This window comes from Triturus cristatus, chromosome 3_1, assembly GCF_964204655.1.
Source record: "Triturus cristatus chromosome 3_1, aTriCri1.1, whole genome shotgun sequence".
NCBI lineage: Eukaryota > Metazoa > Chordata > Amphibia > Caudata > Salamandridae > Triturus > Triturus cristatus.
In genome coordinates, this window is record NC_140583.1 from 795,259,608 (window position 1) to 795,276,928 (window position 17,321).

The following is a 17,321-nucleotide window of genomic DNA, read 5'->3' on the forward strand; positions in this document are numbered from 1 at the left end:
GTGCTTAACATTTACAGGTTTTACTGCGTGTAGCACTGGGTGGGAGATTGCAAGCAAAACAAACTTACACCGCATGAATAAGAAGGAAAAACTTCCCTTTAATTTACGATTTGTTTTTTTAATACAAACATCAAAGAATTGAGGCAAGACCCATGCTGTTCACGTCTGAGAATTAGAAGGGATTCCACTGTCACGAAGAAGGTCTGGAGATGAGGTCTCCAAAGGAGTTAGGGGCGGCGCCATACATTAAAAAAAAACACTGTGCCAGCCTGCCTCAAGCGCTCCTCCCGAGCAGTCCTGCCTGCCGATCACATACTCTCCCCGTGCCTGAATGTGCCCTTGTGTAACGTAACCGGAGCTCATGTAAAGCGCTCCAATACCTTCAGGTAGAGTTCGCGCTATAGAAATCTGCATTAAAAGAAACACCGTGCCAGCCTGCCTCAAGCGCTCCTCCCGAGCAGCTCTGCCTGCCGATCACATAATCTCCCCGTGCCTGAATGTGCCCTTGTGTAACGTAACCGGAGCTCATGTAAAGCGCTCCAATACCTCCAGCTAGAGTTCGCACTATAGAAATCTGCCTTAAAAAAAACACCGTGCCAGCCTGCCTCAAGCGTTCCTCCCGAGCAGCACTGCCTGCCAATCACCTAATCTCCCCGTGCCTGATTGTGCCCTTGTGTAACGTAACCGGAGCTCATGTAAAGCGCTCCAATACCTTCAGCTAGAGTTCGCTCTATAGAAATCTGCATTAAAAAAAACAAGAAGCGCGAGCAAAAAGGAGGCGGAGAGGGCGGAGAGGGCAGAGCGAGTGAGTGGCCGTGAAGAACCGGGTATTTAGAACCCAGCGGCGTCAGGGGCACGCCCAAAGCCTTCGGGTGCACCTGTCTTAGAATACAGAGACACACAGGATACTTCTTGGTGGCGTCAGAGATCGAATTTATTATCTGCAGCCAGTAACAGAAGTCCTAGAAGTCATCACGGTATGAGTTCTCAGGAGACTGCTCAAATTTACAAAGCAAGTCATCCCTTTTTATGCCAGAAACATCACATTACAGACAAACACCCATTATTTTACAAATTGTCCAATCGCATGTAACCACACCAAAAGTATCGCATGACGGAAAAACCCACTTTTCAGTTGTCCGGCCCATGATCAATCATCGAACAATCCCAACATTCTTCTTTAGACAAGCCGGACAGACCCACAATAAAGAGACCACAACCCATATCGTAAATAGACTATAAAAGAAGAAACAGAAACAGATAGAAGTAGGATGGGGCATGTTTGTGTGCAATAAAACTTTATGAGATCCCGTGCTCTGACCCTTAATCAAGATCAGCTAGCGGGCGGGAACGGGTTCGGCAGGGTCGGCCTCAGGCAACGAGGTCAGTTCACTTAAGTCATGTAGGAGTCAGCGCCAACTCGAGCTAAGGTGCGCCTGACCAAAAACGCTCGTTTAACCACAGTCATCGGCCTATGTGAGGGCAACCACAAAATGGCTACCATGCGCAAAATGGAACCCAGGGTTCGGAACGAAAACCCTAAATACGCAGTGAATCCATTGGTGTAATGTAACGAAAACACACGTACTAGCCGAACTCACTAGTTACGGTTCGCTGTTACCAAAATCGTAACGGAACCATGATATTTATAACGCAGATTCAGATTTCACGGAACCTCAGACCCTCCTTTTGCCCTTACATAGGCAATCTTAGTCTGCATCTGAATTGATGTCGATATTCATCAAACCATCAAGTTGCTGTTGAAGCATCATCTTATCTCTCTGTACCTTTCTCAAGACAGGCGGTCCCCTAACACAGGTAGTAGCACAAAGGCCACATATGGCAGGACCACACTGTACACAGAGACAACACAAGAAAAGAATCGCTAAAGCCACACCAATGATCGTAAGAATCCTCCATCCCCAAGCGGATAACAGTCCCCAAAACCATCCAGTTAACGACCAATCTCCTCCGTCCGTATGTATTGACTCGTAGATCTTATGTAGCCTGGAGATGGCCTCGTATACTGTCGGAGCATTATCTGGAATGAAAACGCAGCAACTCGATTGGATCACTTTACATACTCCACCTCGATCTGCAAGTATGACATCTAAAACCATACGATTCTGCAATGTCATAAGGCGATCCGCTTGAAGCTCAGCTGTCAAATTACTAAGGGCACCGGCAGTTTCGTTTATGGTGGATTCAACCACTCCCGTCAATTGCCACAAGCTCCTACTGTTAACCATAGGTCCCCAAAACGGTAGGAAACCCTTAAAGAAGTCTCCCACTTCTTGTCCCGCGGTATCTTCCTGATCGAAGACACCCCTGACAACTCTCGTCTTGTGGTAATCTGCGGCAGCAGTATACGTAGGAGGCAACAAATATCCAACATAACACGTTCCCGAAAAATCAGGGGGCAACCATGTATATGCTCTGTTGTAGCAAACAAAATACGTACCCTTGGCTGCCAAAAACGGCGGGGAAGACTGAGACGTAAAAACATACGTCTGAGTACAAACACTCTTCCCTAACTGAGCTTTCGGATTCCTGCCAATACCTTGCAGACAAAAATGACCTCGGTGGGGTACAATCCAAATTGGAGGTGATCTCTTTCGTCTCTGCTTTTCACTCAGGCTAACACTGTATTCAGTCGCGTTCCAGCCAACATAAGCTAGTAACTCGTCCTTGGGAATAGTCCTATACGTATCGATATCCCCACTCATATTCGCAATTCCCTTCACCAAGGCTTTATTACTCGAGTTATCTCTTATGGAACGCAGGGGATAGACTTCGATAGCGTAAATGAACATCGTCTGGAAGGCCCATAAAGACCCATTCTGACTAAACGGCAGAACCAGATAGGGAATACCTCTATCCGTAGTATGTGGCATAAGACCGCACACCCAACAATTAGTGATGTTCACTGCCAACTGATGTTGATGCAGAAGCTTCACAAATGAGTTATTTACAAATTCTGACCTTCTAATCTGCTTGTGTTCGGGTAAGATATGAAAAGAATGCAAAGAAGTAGTAATAGGAAAAGACGTAGGTTGGGAAGTGGGTGCAGAAGTCAATTGGGTAGAAAAAACAATACAACCCACCAAAGCTAACGTCATGCTAAGAAACGTCATGATACATGTAATCGGAAAACATTTGAGATTCATTATCCTGCATAGTTTCATCTTAAAGTTCGTTTTCTCAACATCTCTCTTGACCTCAAAAAATTCCATCCTCTCACCGTGCTGTTCGCGGCGGTTGGTTTTCTGCTGCTAAGGAGTGCCTCTGTCAGTCCAGGGAACGCCCTAGGACCAACCAGAACCATCGACCTTGTGTCTACACGGCTGCAATCCCAAGTCTTTACACCGCGACCTTACAGCTGAACCCGGATGGTGGTTCGAGAAAAAGGAAAAAAAAAAGATCAAAACAGTTCCTCGGCTGAAAGAGTGCTGTTCTCAAAATGAAAGGAATTATTTGTTCTTTATTAGTCCATTGTCTCTAGACCGCAGGTTATAACGACTTTTACCAGGCTCTGTCTGAGTTTGAAACATCAGTTCAGGTTCAGTGGTGTCCAATCTTAAAGGTGAAGGCACAGCTGCTTGCAAGACATCGTCATCTCCTTTCTCAGACCTTGTCCATACCAATTCAGCGTCGCTAAACGGTGTGATTTTCGGTAGTCTCTCAGTTTCGGTGTCTGCGATACCTCCACGGATCCACTGGTCATATGGCAATGGTAAGGGTACCCTCTTACAGTGTACGCCATGGATCCAATTTCTTTTTCTGAAGACTTTTACAGATGTCCTTGTAGACAACAACACCTGGTGAGTGCCCGTCCAACGGGGCTGATCGTTCTTAGTCCTCTGAAAATTCTTCACCAGGATCCAATCACCAGGATTGATAGTATGACCTGGGTCCACAGATGCTGGTGGCAAGCTATCATGAACCTGTTGATGCAAGACACGCAATTTAGCCGCCAGGTCATACAAATAGTCCACCAACACAGGATAATCGATGTCACTAAATTTAGTTGGTCTCGGCACTCCCCACACATTTGCCGGTCGACCAAAAACAATTTCATACGGACTAAGTCCAATTCGGGAATGCACTGTAGTTCTAGTTGACTAAAGTGCCAATGGCAAGGCATCGGGCCATTGGAGACCAGAACTCGCCTGAATCTTGGCTAACTTCAGCTTCAGAGTGCCATTATAGCACTCCACTAAACCAGCTGATTGGGGATGATTCGCAGCATGGAATTTCTGCTTTATGCCCAAACCCTCACATACTCTCTTCATGATCCTGCCCACAAACTCACTTCCGTTATCACTCCACACCATCCTTGGCAACCCGAACCTAGGGAAATATTCTTTGAGCAAGACTTTAGCTGTGGACAAGGCAGTATTATCTTTTAGGGGGTATGCCTCTACCCATCTAGAAAAGGCACAAACAACTACAAGGACGTATTTCAAATTGTTGCATCTTTCCATGTGGATAAAATCCAATTGCAAAACCTCGAACGGATACGTCGGAGGTGTGAAGTGACCAGCTGGAGTTCCCTTACCAGGATTATACATCAGACACACCATACAATTATTGACCACATTCTCCGCACACTTGGGAATTCCTCCATTCTCCCACACTGGAGCCAACAGCTTACAAATCCCTTTCGCACTGATGTGAGACATCCCATGTGCCATCGTAACCACCGCAAGCACATACGCATCAGGTAACATCCATCTTTGGTGTTCCGACAACTCAACCCAACAACCAGTCGAATCCAATCGACCCGTAGTTTCTCTCCACACGTTTTTCTCTCTCTCCGTAGCTTCGGCCTGAATCGATTTCACACTCTCAATCGTATCCTCACACATTCCAGCCGCACCAATCCATCTCACAGGACCTGCAACATACATTCGACCCATCACATTTTTCGCTGTTTCTTTCGCAACTTCGTCCGCAAATGCGTTACCACGGCCAACATCATCCGTAACCTTTCGGTGAGCACTACACTTCACAATCGCAACTTGCTTCGGCAGAGTAAGTGACTCAAGAAGCTCATTCACCAACTGTCCATGTTGGATTTTAGTCCCATGCGACGTAAGGAATCCTCTCTCTCTCCACAAGCGTCCAAAACTGTGTGCTACACCAAACGCATACTGACTATCGGTATATACATTCACTCTCTTTCCTTCAGACAAGACACACGCTCTTGTTAATGCGATCAATTCCGCTGCTTGTGCTGAATTATAGCTCACTCGTGCAGTTTCAACAATCGTACACAATGTCGTCACGGCATATGCCGCAGTCGTATCACCATTCGGGAGCTTGTAGCATGACCCATCAACCCATAGCGTACCATCTGGATTTGAAAGAGGAGTATCTTTTAGATCAACTCTACCCTTCGTTTCCTCTTCTGTCCTAAGAAAGCAATCATGCTGTTCTTGACCATTCTCATCCACAGAAATCGGCAACAATGTCGCTGGATTTAATACGTTACACCGTTTAATGTGCACGTGACTGGCCAAAAGCGTCAACTCATAACCCGACAACCTTGCACTAGTAGGATGCTGAGTCTTTGTTCTGTTCACTAAAGTATCCACTGCATGTGGAACCATCACCACCAACGTATTATCAATCACCAACCCAGCAGACTGTCGGATAGAAACAGCCGCTGCTGCTGTAGCTCTCAAGCAACTCGGCAAAGCTCTAGCTACCGGATCCAAAGTCGACGAGAAATACGCACATGGACGCTGCTTCTCACCAAACTGGTGCTTCAAAACTGACAATGCACAACCCTCTCTCTCATGAACGTAGAGTGTAAAAGGCTTACTGTAGTCAGGAGTACCCAACACCGGAGCAGAACACAACGCGTCACGCAATTCAGAAAAACTTTTATGACAATCGTCAGACCAGGGAGGAGGACTCGGTGTATCCTTACAAGTCAAAGCCAACAAAGGTTTTGCCAACAAGGAAAAATTTGGAATTCACTGTCTACAGTACGACGTGATACCCAAGAAGCGCGTACCTCTCTCTGCGTACTAGGCACAGTCATTTGAGCAATCGCTTGGATTCGTTCTGGGGTCAACCTCCTTCCCTCCTTCGACAAGAGATGACCTAAGTAGGTCACTTCTTGGCGACAGTACTGTAACTTTGAAGGTGACACTTTATGATGCAAATCAGACAAATGTTGTAACAACGAAAGAGTAGTTTCTTTACAAGTTTCCTTATCATCAGCAGCCACTAACAGATCGTCAACATACTGAATAAGAGCAGCACCCGCAGGCAACACAAAAGTATCAAGCTGAGTTTTCAAAGCCTGACTATAGATGGACGGACTTTCGCAATAGCCTTGAGGAGCGCTCTTAAACCGGAAACTTCGTCCTCCCAAAGAGAAGCCAAAAATATCTCCACTTTCTTCGGCGATTGGAATACTGAAGAAAGCGTTCTTCAAGTCTATGACGGAGAACCAGGCAGCTGAAGCTGGAATCAAAGTCAACAAAGCAGTAATGTCCGGAACAACAGGAAACTGGGGCACAACAATCTTATTAACCTCTCGAAGGTCAATCACAAACCGATACTCAGGCTGCTGAGAAGAATCAGTATGCTTCAAGACAGGCAGAACAGGGCTGTTACACACGTTACCTCTCGTCTCTTCGATCACACCTTTCTCAATTAAATCATAGATGATCGCTAAAAGCGCTCTTTCGCCATCACTCGAAATCCGATATTGGGGAATACGTGGCAATCTAACATTCGATTTGAGCGTCACAACATATGGTGGGATCCCCAAAAGACCCACATCATTAGGACCAGTAGCCCAAAGAGTATCAGGGAGACAACGCAATTCCAGTGGAAGCTGATCTCTAGACAGATACATCGGAGAGGTCACTCGCTTACCCAATGTAAGGTGTACTCCCGAAGGAGAACAATACAATGTCGCTTGCAGCCTCTTTAACAAATCCAGACCCAACAAATTCTCACCACAACCTGTCGTTAGAATAAGGGGTGCTTCTAATTCACAAGGCCCAATAGAAAGAGACAAGGGACTAGAAACTGGATTACGAACTGGGGCGCCAGAAAATCCCACTGAAATATTCGTTAAGCCAGACAAAGGTGCGCCAGGGAGTTTAGAGTGCATGATAGAACTCTTCGCTGCACCAGTATCCAAAAGAAAAGGCTCTACCACACCCGATGTAACCACTGCAACATAAGGTCCATCCTGGTCTACTGGAACTGACACTACTCCCTCTCTTTGTCCTTGGCTGTCGTAACAATCATTATAGCCCGTACCCTCACTCTCAACGTAGCAATCGTCAACATAATAATGCGGAGATCTGCCAGTCTGTACGTTCTGATGATCAAAATAATTCATAGACGTCTGTGGGGGAAAAGAACGTTCGTTCTGAGGGAACGCGCCACGTCCTCTACCCCTAGACACCTGCTGGAAACTACCACGACCTCTTGGAGCCAACATACCGCTCGCACGTTGTCGTAAAACAGGGCACTCATTTTTGTAATGGCCTTCCTCTCTACAATACGCGCACTGATTCAGACCCAAAGGTGGTCTTGGAGGAAAATACTCAGGTTTCTGCGACAGTCTCTGAAACGATGGAGGTTGCTGAAACTGTAGACGTTGCTGTGATTCCTGCTGATTCGAGCAAGGTGGATACGCCTGCTGCAGAAGAACCTTCGTTTTTAAGTCTTTTGTCTTTTTCTCTAATCTATCTTTCTCATCCTTATCCCTGTTCTCGTAGTACTGTGCAGTCGCCAATATCTGGGCCGACGAAGAGACAGCCCAAGAACTCTTGGAATCTTTCAACTTGTTACATAGTTCAGGAAGTAAATTAAAGACAAATGTATCTACAAACAATCTCTGGCCACCTTCCGTACTCATATCTTGACCGCTATGATCTATAAAAGTCTCTTCAAACCGGGTGAAGAAATCAGACACACTTTCGTCCTTCTTCTGCTTACATGCTGTCAACTTGTCCCAATTCACTCGTAACGCTGGCATCATCGTTTTCATCATATTAATAATTATACCGGGTAATCCGCAATTAGAGGCTCAGGTTTAGCTCCTCCCACCTGTCTAGCATCTGCAGCCGCAATATTCACCCATGTATCGCCCAATTCTACCGTATGATCCTCATGGCGAATCTTTGCCCACAACGGTTGAGGGACTACATTACCCAGTAACATATCCACATCAGCTAGATTCATAATGCATGCGTCGACTGTCTGGGACAACTCCTTATAATACCCCGCGGGATTCTTACGGGGGTCGGGTAAGGTTTGCTTAAGAGCCAAAACCTCAGCTCCCTTCCAAGGGACATGTATCCAAACTCGTTGGAAATGAGCCAAAATAGGTGGATTAGCGTTTGCGTCTCCCTCTCTCCAAACTGGAGGAACCTCTCTCATTGGATATTGTCGTACCTTTTTTCTAACTGAGGCATCAGGCTCAAACAATGGCTGGGGAGGAAGTGCAGACCTATATGTAAGAAGTGTCACTACCGCATCCTCGACACCAGCTCCCACTATCGTCCCTTTGGCGAACTCACTCTGAATATCAAGCAATCCAACAGGGGCCAACTCCAATTCATCATCTTCCCGAAGCAAAGTACACATCATATCAAAAACATACCGCTGCGTCGGCTCTTTCCACTGTAGGAACGTATTCAGAACCGCTCCCGGATCATACCTAGAAACATTCGTAACCCACCTACGAGCCAACGAATCCAACACTCTACGCTTCACAGAACCAGGGAGCTGACTACATCTCTGTCTGTCATCAGAAACGGGGGTCGCGACTAGCGACCCAAATAGAGGAGTTAAGAAATTAGTAACAGTGTCAGCTACTCGCCGACGAACAGAAGGGGAAACAGTCATAAGGATAGGAGAAAAGGTACCTTGCGGTGGCAAAGAAAAAGACGCAGAAATGGAGGAAGTCGAAGGGACAGGAGCAGGAGGCACAGCAGTCTGAGTCAAGGCAGGCAAAGGTAAAGTAGGCAACGCAGGAAGAGGGGGTGCCGGAGGAACTTGAACCAACTGTGGAACAGGCGGAGGAACTAAAGGCTGACCAGCAGCCGGTTGTACAACAAGGGGTAACATCGGTGCAGTAGCACCTTGCACATAAGGGGGAGGTGACTTTAACAAATAAGACATGAATGGATCCTTTTCGGAATCCTTAACAGGATTCACAGGAGGGGGTGACAAAACTGGATAACATTTGTCAATAGCCATATGATGTTGCCTATTTGACACCTCAATCGCTTTATCTTCTTCATCTTCTTTAAACTGCCTAGCAGCTTGCATTATCGATACACCCTTTTCTATCTTATCTCTTTTAGCTTGTTTTATCTCTCGTTGTCTGGCTTCTTTGCGCCAAAAAGGCGGAAGGAGTCGAACATTGCCGGCCGGGCTTTCTTCCTAAATAATTTCGCTTCCAAATTGTCTAAAATCTCTGTTTCAAAACTACCATGTTGGGGCCATCGTAAGACACCATCTTTCCTAGTGTAGTGGACCCATACTTCATTGAACGTAATGGGGCCCATGCCGTGTTTAGAATATAGCTCATAAGTCGGAGTTCCAACTGGAGGTATCGGACACGAGTCCTTCAATCGGAACTTCCTGTTATAACCACAACAAAACCAAGTACCAAATTTGCTACGATTAGGCATCTTCGCTCACTAATCGAGCTTAAAACTTCAAGGGGCTATCTCTACCGATACACTCGTAAATATACGAGACCCTCGGCTTTGGAAATTGCAATTTTCAAATCAAGACTAAGGACCAAACAAACTAAGAACCAAACTAAGAACCAAGCAAAACCAAGAACCGATCAAAAACTAAGGACCAAGTAAAACTAAGAACCAAACAAATTAGTGGGAGCGACCCACTTATACTTAACCAAGTTGTCTGCTACGCCACCCAGAAGATCCGTCGATCGTCTCGCCTTACGAAGTTTCACGAAAAAGGGGGGGTGTCCAAGACAGGGCGACAGTTTGAGGTAGCGGTCCTTACGTAGCTGTCAGAAGGGGGAAACCTCGTGGAAAAGACCTTCGGTCCACGTTTTCGACATGCAGGGGTCGCTGAAGTGGGGGCCCTCCTCCAGAGTTTCCTCACGAAGTTCCTCGGGCTTGGACCGGTACCGCTTGATGTCGTCCCACGTTGGGCGCCAACTGAAGAACCGGGTATTTAGAACCCAGCGGCGTCAGGGGCACGCCCAAAGTCTTCGGGTTCACCTGTCTTAGAATACAGAGAAACACAGGATACTTCTTGGTGGCGTCAGAGATCGAATTTATTGGCTGCAGCCAGTAACAGAAGTCCTAGAAGTCATCACGGTATGAGTTCTCAGGAGACTGCTCAAATTTACAAAGCAAGTCATCCCTTTTTATGCCCGAAACATCACATTACAGACAAACACCCATTATTTTACAAATTGTCCAATCGCATGTAACCACACCAAAAGTATCGCATGACGGAAAAACCCACTTTTCAGTTGTCCGGCCCATGATCAATCATCGAACAATCCAAACATTCTTCTTTAGACAAGATGGACAGACCCACAATAAAGAGACCACAACCCATATCGTAAATGGACCATAAAAGAAGAAACAGAAACAGATAGAAGTAGGATGGGGCATGTTTGTGTGCAATAAAACTTTACGAGATCCCGTGCTCTGACCCTTAATCAAGATAAGCTAGCGGGCGGGAACAAGTTCGGCAGGGTCGGCCTCAGGCAACGAGGTCAGTTCACTCAAGTCATGTAGGAGTCAGCGCCAACTCGAGCTAAGGTGCACCTGACCAAAAACGGTCGTTTAACCACAGTCATCGGCCTATGTGAGGGCAACCACAAAATGGCTACCATGCGCAAAATGGAACCCAGGGTTCGGAAGGAAAACACACGAACTAGCCGAACTCACTAGTTACGGTTCACTGTTACCAAAATCGTAACGGAACCATGATATTTATAACGCAGGTTCAGATTTCACGGAACCTCAGCCGGGATGTGTGGACGAGGAGAGAGGTGCACACGCGCATGGGAGAGGAGTCTTCACTTTTCAAGCACTGCACTCGTGCTAGTGGCGCGCCGCTGCTCACTCCCACAAGGTGGAATGCCGCCACAAGCACGAGTGCGGTGCTTGAAAAGTGAACACCGATGGCTAGAGGCCCTCCTAAGCAGCGTATGCGCGCTGCGTAGGCGAGACCTCAAAAAAAGAGACAGGAGGAAATGCCAGAACTAACCTCAAACTCCTGTGTTTACTCTTGATGCGTTCCGCTCAGTTGTTCTGCATCACTGCCGAAGAAGGCAAGTAATCTGTCTTGCCACGCCCCAAAAGGGAGCGCCCAGCCCAAAGTGCGTGGCCACGTTCTCTCCGTGCGAGAACACAAACACCAGATGCGTTTCTTAATTTAATCACCTAATTATTACCGTGGTTCCCAAACTGTGCGCCGCGGCACCCCGGTGCGCCGTAATTAGTTGCCAGGGGCGCCGCGGCACGATGTGGGAAATTGCAGCCGGCAGCGCTAGAAATGCCACCTGCATTATCATGGAAAATCCGCCGCAAGGCAGAGTGAGACAGGCGTACCAGGGCAATAGACAAGACAATCCCAGCACACAAGAAACCAGGCCCGGCATAGAGACAGATGCAGGTGAAGTTACACATGACACAGGGATACAGGCATGCACAAAGACTGACAGGCACGTGGAGCTACGCATGGCACAGGGATACAGGCACGGCACGGCACAGCGGGAGTGGAGGTTCTGATTGTGCTCTTCGGTCTGCCACTCACTCATCATTAAACGCAGCAGCACCTGTGCAGGTAAGAGCGGTGGGGGTGGGGGGGTTCGACAGACAAGGACGAGTGGAAATTATTAATTTAAACAGGCTCTTGAGCTGTTTTGTGCCGACGTAATTGTGTTACTCTCATATTCAGCTCAGGCATGGAGGAAAGGGGCAATCTTAGGGCACGAAGGGAGAAGGTATGGACAGACTAGGTAGTCTGAGAGCACGAAGGAGGCTGGGATGGACAGAAGGGGAAGTCTGAAATCACGGTGGGAGCAGGCATTGCCAGATGGGTCAATCAAGGGGCACAAATGGAGCAGTCATGGACACAAGGAGCAGACTGAGTGCGCGAAGGGAGGAGGCATGCACAGAAGGGGCAGTCTGAGGGTGCGGGGGCAGGCATGGACAGAGGGGGTAGTCAGGGGGTTTGGGGGCAGGCACGGACAGAAGGGTAGTCTGAGTGCGCGAAGGGAGCAGGCATGGAGAGAAGGGTAGTCTGAGGACACAAAGGGAGCAGCATGGATAGAAGACACAGTCAGAGGACACGAAGGGAGCAGGCATGGGAAGAAGTGACAGTCTCAAGACACGAAGGGGGACAGACCTGGTTAGAGGGGGCAGGAGAGGTCACGAAGGGAGCAAGCATGGGCAGAACGGGCACTCCTAGCGCAGGGCCAGCCACAAGGCATAACACAAGAGACAGGGGAGACATCTGCGGGCAGGGGGAGAGGGATGGCAGGGTTCTGGCAGGCAGGGGGAGTGGGTTGACAGGGGTGTATTAAATGAATTTCGGCATGCGTGTTTGCCTGTTGGGTGCATTTTTCCTCCAGTATGCAATGATAACACCGAGTGGCTCCGTCTTAACTTGGTGGAATTTAACTACAGATTAACCGAGAGTTCTACTGGGTTTGGTCTAGAGTAGATTAGAAAAATGACGATGGCCCTGTCTGTAAACGCACATTTGAAGATGTTTTTTAAACGAAATACACTTTTTTAAAAATGTCATTGTAAATGCATATTCCATATATTCAATAGAGAATATGCATTTACATTTAAATTAAAAAAAGTGTTTTTTGTTTAAAAAACATCTTCAAATGTGCGTTTACAGACAGGGCCATCGTCATTTTTCTAATCTATTCTAGACCAAACCCAGTAGAACTCTCAGATGGTCCCTGAAAGGGGAATACATTCAAATATTACTGAAACATCAGTATGGTCACTGGCTTCAATACAGCCTCCCACGCCTGAGTTCACGTCGCATTTACATTCTCGATGAGAGAAAACGTATCAGCACATAAAACAAAAGTGTGTTTTTCCCCTTTTACAACTGTTATCTTTTTATTTTGTTACAACTATGATTAAATAAATGCCTTCATTGCATGCCAATTAATTTAAGGAAGACAACAGGAAGTACTCCTGCGGTCGGGCTTACATCCCCACCCACCCGCCCTACGGTAAAAAAAATGGGGGGGAGCCACGGTCGACAGCCAATTAGGTCAAGGGAGCCACGGGTCAAAAAAGTTTGGGAACCACTGACCTAATTATTTCAGAGAAAACTGACTTTCTGCTTGCTGTGCCTCTTTCCTTTTTTGGTAGGGTGGCTGGACAGCAGAACACACTGGACTGTCCTGGTCGAGCACATGGAGGGCGCACAACCTGCTTACGGTCACACTCGGCATCTGCATGCAGCTCCGACCCTCTGTAGCCTTTGCAAACCTAGGCAGACCCCCATCGGGAGGGACTGAGAGCTGAGAAGGGAAGAGGTAGAAAAGAGTAACACAAGTGATGCAACAAGGGATGAAAGTAGCGCACTGCAGGCAGTGAGAAGAGGTCTCTGTCAGAGCAGCAGGGAGAAAGTAAAAGCGAACGCGCTATAAACAGCGTGCGCAACTTAGTCGATGAGGTGAGCCTGCGAGTGGCGAGCATTGCGCTTGGGAGAGCAGTCTTCTCATTTTCAAGCACTGCACTCATGCTTGTGGCACACCGCTGCTCGCTCCCGCAAGGTGGAAGCCGCCACAAGCACGAGTGTGTGCTTGAAAATGAGCAGAGCGATGGCTAAAGGCCCTCCTAAGCAACGCATGTGCGCTGCGTAGGAGAGACCTAAAGAACGGGCTGGTATGTTTTCATAGGCAGACGTACGTCTGTCCAGGCAGGCATGACTGTGTAACACCACATTAGTGATGATGTCATTACGCCTGCCATGACTCCAAGAAGTCATCATTAACGAATGGCTTGCATTCTATTCCTGGAGTCTGCTGCACCCTGCCACTGCCTGAACCTAAGCCTCCCATTGGATAATTGTAGTAGGGGCTGGCTTATGACCGAGTTAAGGCAAGGAAATTGCGAGAGCGCATTTCGTATTTGGGAGTGAGGGCTCCTGAGGAAGAATAAACTAAAGTAAGTGTGCCATTTTTAACTTGCTGCGTAGCCAGAGTAGTATAGCCTGCAGCCCTGCATTGCTACTATATTTAATGTGCTCGATGCGGCCCATGGCAACTTTTGTGCGCTATTGAGTCACCTGCAGTTTCGGTGCGCTGCCTCCCAGCATGCTAATTGCTGAGTGTGCATGAGCCGAGTAGGCGCAACCAGCCATACTCACGTCTCATAGGTATGGGCAGTATCACAGCTGGGGATAGTGCTTGTGATGTAGCAGGCAGGGTGACAGAAAGCTGAGCAGTGGATGCCGATGCCGTCGCCATAACTGGACAAATTACAGGCAGCACTAGCAGTGACATGACCTGCTGTGCTCGAGCGGCCGCCTGATCCGCAACAAACCCATTCAGACCGCACTGATTAATGTATTAAAAAAAAGCATTTTCATTTGGTGTACATTTTGATTTTGCACTCATCTGTCGGTGTAGGTAAAGAAGTAAAACACATGACTTAGTGGACAGGCGGCAGCGCATGGTTACAGGATAGAGACTGAGGCAGTGCCGGTGTTGAAAGTTGGGCACACTTGAGGTATAAGTGGGCTGTGGCCTACTTGGCAACATTTTCAGCACCAGCACTTCTTTTTTTACAGATTAAGCACTGTGTGGGACTGCTTCGGGGGCATGATGTAACTCTCTCGGGATGCATTCAAAAACCTGTGTGGGCTAATTCTTGTATGCGCGCAGCACCCCCGCTGCTGACGTTTGACCCTGCACACAATGCGCTTGCAAATGTTTATACAGTCTGCGTACCAAAACCAGCAACCTCCCTCTCTGCACCGCAGGTCAGAGAGGGCCCGCAACGACTCCCCGCTCAACTCGTGACCTGCATACCCCACCGGACGTTGGCGGCTATGCTTAACTCACTGAGCCCTAAGTATGCCCCAAAATAAGAGATACCGCCACCCAGGAGACTCACCGGCACCCAGGGGCCGCTTGGGATCTCACGACCACAACACACAGACATCCTGGAGACTCGCCCACTCCAGGCGGCTGCCCTTGCAGAGAAAGCCACAAATCACATAGCGATGCATGCTGCTCGCTGGGGATACTCACCACCCCAGTACAGATAACGAAAAATAAACATGCGAACATGCATAACCGCAAAGCGCTGGCATGGTTACACAGCAATTGATTTATGCCGCCCACTGGGGGTACCTTTCAACCCCCATTTGAGCCACAAAAAACAGTATGCCAACTACTAGTGGCTACACAGTGAGGCCCCCTCCTCATGCCCAAACAACAGACCGGCCGCCACCAACCTGTTTCTCCCATTAATTGTACTCATCCTGTGCGATGATCCACGGGTCCTTAAGTTGAGCCATGAAATTGATCATCGCCAGGCCATGCACTCCTGGGCACGCGGGGTGAGATAAAGAGGGTGTCCCAGTCATCCTGCTGGCCTTAAATGGCCCCTGTGTAGCCTTACTTGCCCCCTGATGAAATCATTGCCCAGCCCACTAGGATTTTACTACCGGTGCCAATGGCCTCCAACCGGTGCCGCAACTAAGGGCCCCCCGCCATGCGGGTGGCGCCAAAACATTCTCTAGTTGGTTCTAAATGTGACATTTGCTCAGAGTATTAGGGTGTTCGATGGGTGACTAGGTGCAGAGGCTTGCAATGACCGATGGACACTAGTTAGTATCCTAGAGGTAGCAGCGTGCATTTTCTGTACTTTATTCTCTTAGTGGGATTCAGAATGAAAGGAATGGCAAAGAATATTCTGCACTTGACTGAGGGATGTGTCGTCTCCAAGCTCTAGCTGTTTGGCCTGCTATCCATCCCTTGGGAGACAGCTGGTCGAGGCGTGCTCACAGTCTATGACAAAACCCAAGTCCTGCAGCAATCAGCATTGGAGAATTACTCAAAAGGGGCTTCAGTTCTGTATATGGACTTTGGCTTGGAATAATAGTTGCTAACATGTGGCTAGGCCTGGGCGGTGAACTCTGCTCCGTTCGCAGAGTTTGCAGACTTTTCCGCACTCTGCGGAGCACACTAGACTTTTTTCATCGCTTGCGCTCGCCAAATCCTACTCCAGACCACCTCCTGGTGAGATTGCTCAACACGGGCAGTCACAGATGGCTGTGACCGCTTGTGTTCAGAAACCTTCCGTTCATGTTGATGAAGCTGCTGCTCGAATAGAATATCTACTCAAGTGTCAGAAAGAATTATCGCCCTCTTTCGCTGTGCATAGTTCCATTCACATCGATTTTCCAGTGTGAACAAACACCTGGTGCTAAAAATCAGCGTGAACGGCACAACCTAAAGCACTCCACTGCTTGTGGAACTCCACGTAGCATGGCTGAGTTTTTTGGTCACTTATGCGGAACTCTGCAAACTCTGCCCAGCCCTACATTCCTACATTTGGCAGTCACCAAATGATTTTGAGGCTTTTACTTAGATATACTTATAGGTGGAGATGATGTTCAAATCCAATGGGGCAGGTAGCTGCAAAAGTAAAACACCCGTATGTGTGGGCTGAGCAGCTTAAGATGGGGTGTAGGGATGGTAAGATGTCGTGTTGGAACCTCAAGCCCATAACAATCTGAGCTTGCGAATGGCTTCTGCCTTCCATTCTACCTCTGCCCAGAATGTGGCATTACAGCCGGAGCTGCTGACTTTGGAACTGGGGAACTGGGGAACCAGGGTCAAGTCTCTGCATCAGCTTAGCTTTAGTGGCAGATTTGAACAAACTGAAACCAGAAAAGAGGATAAATCGCTGCTTACCAAGTAAATTGTGTGGTTTCAGGAAAATATTTTATTTTACTAAAACTCCTTTTTAGGTCTCGGCTCGAAGGCTGCGCTTGCGCAGTCTCGCTCCGAGATTTAATGACTTGGAGAAGAGGGGCTTGAACCCGCCCCTCTTCTCCCCTCTTCTCCATTGGCTGGCCTCTTGAATGCTGGCCAGCCATTGGAGAAGAGGTTCGTCTCTCCAAACAGGCCCCGTCCTTTTCGGATTCGGGGGCGTGTTTTTTTGCTACTTTTCTAATTATCTCCTCCAGCCAATGGCAAGAGGAGAACACGCCCCGAATCCGAAAGCGCCGCTGCCTTTCTCCGAGGCATTTCTGCTTCGCCTCGGAGAAAGGCAGTGGTGTGCTTGTTTTTAAAGGGC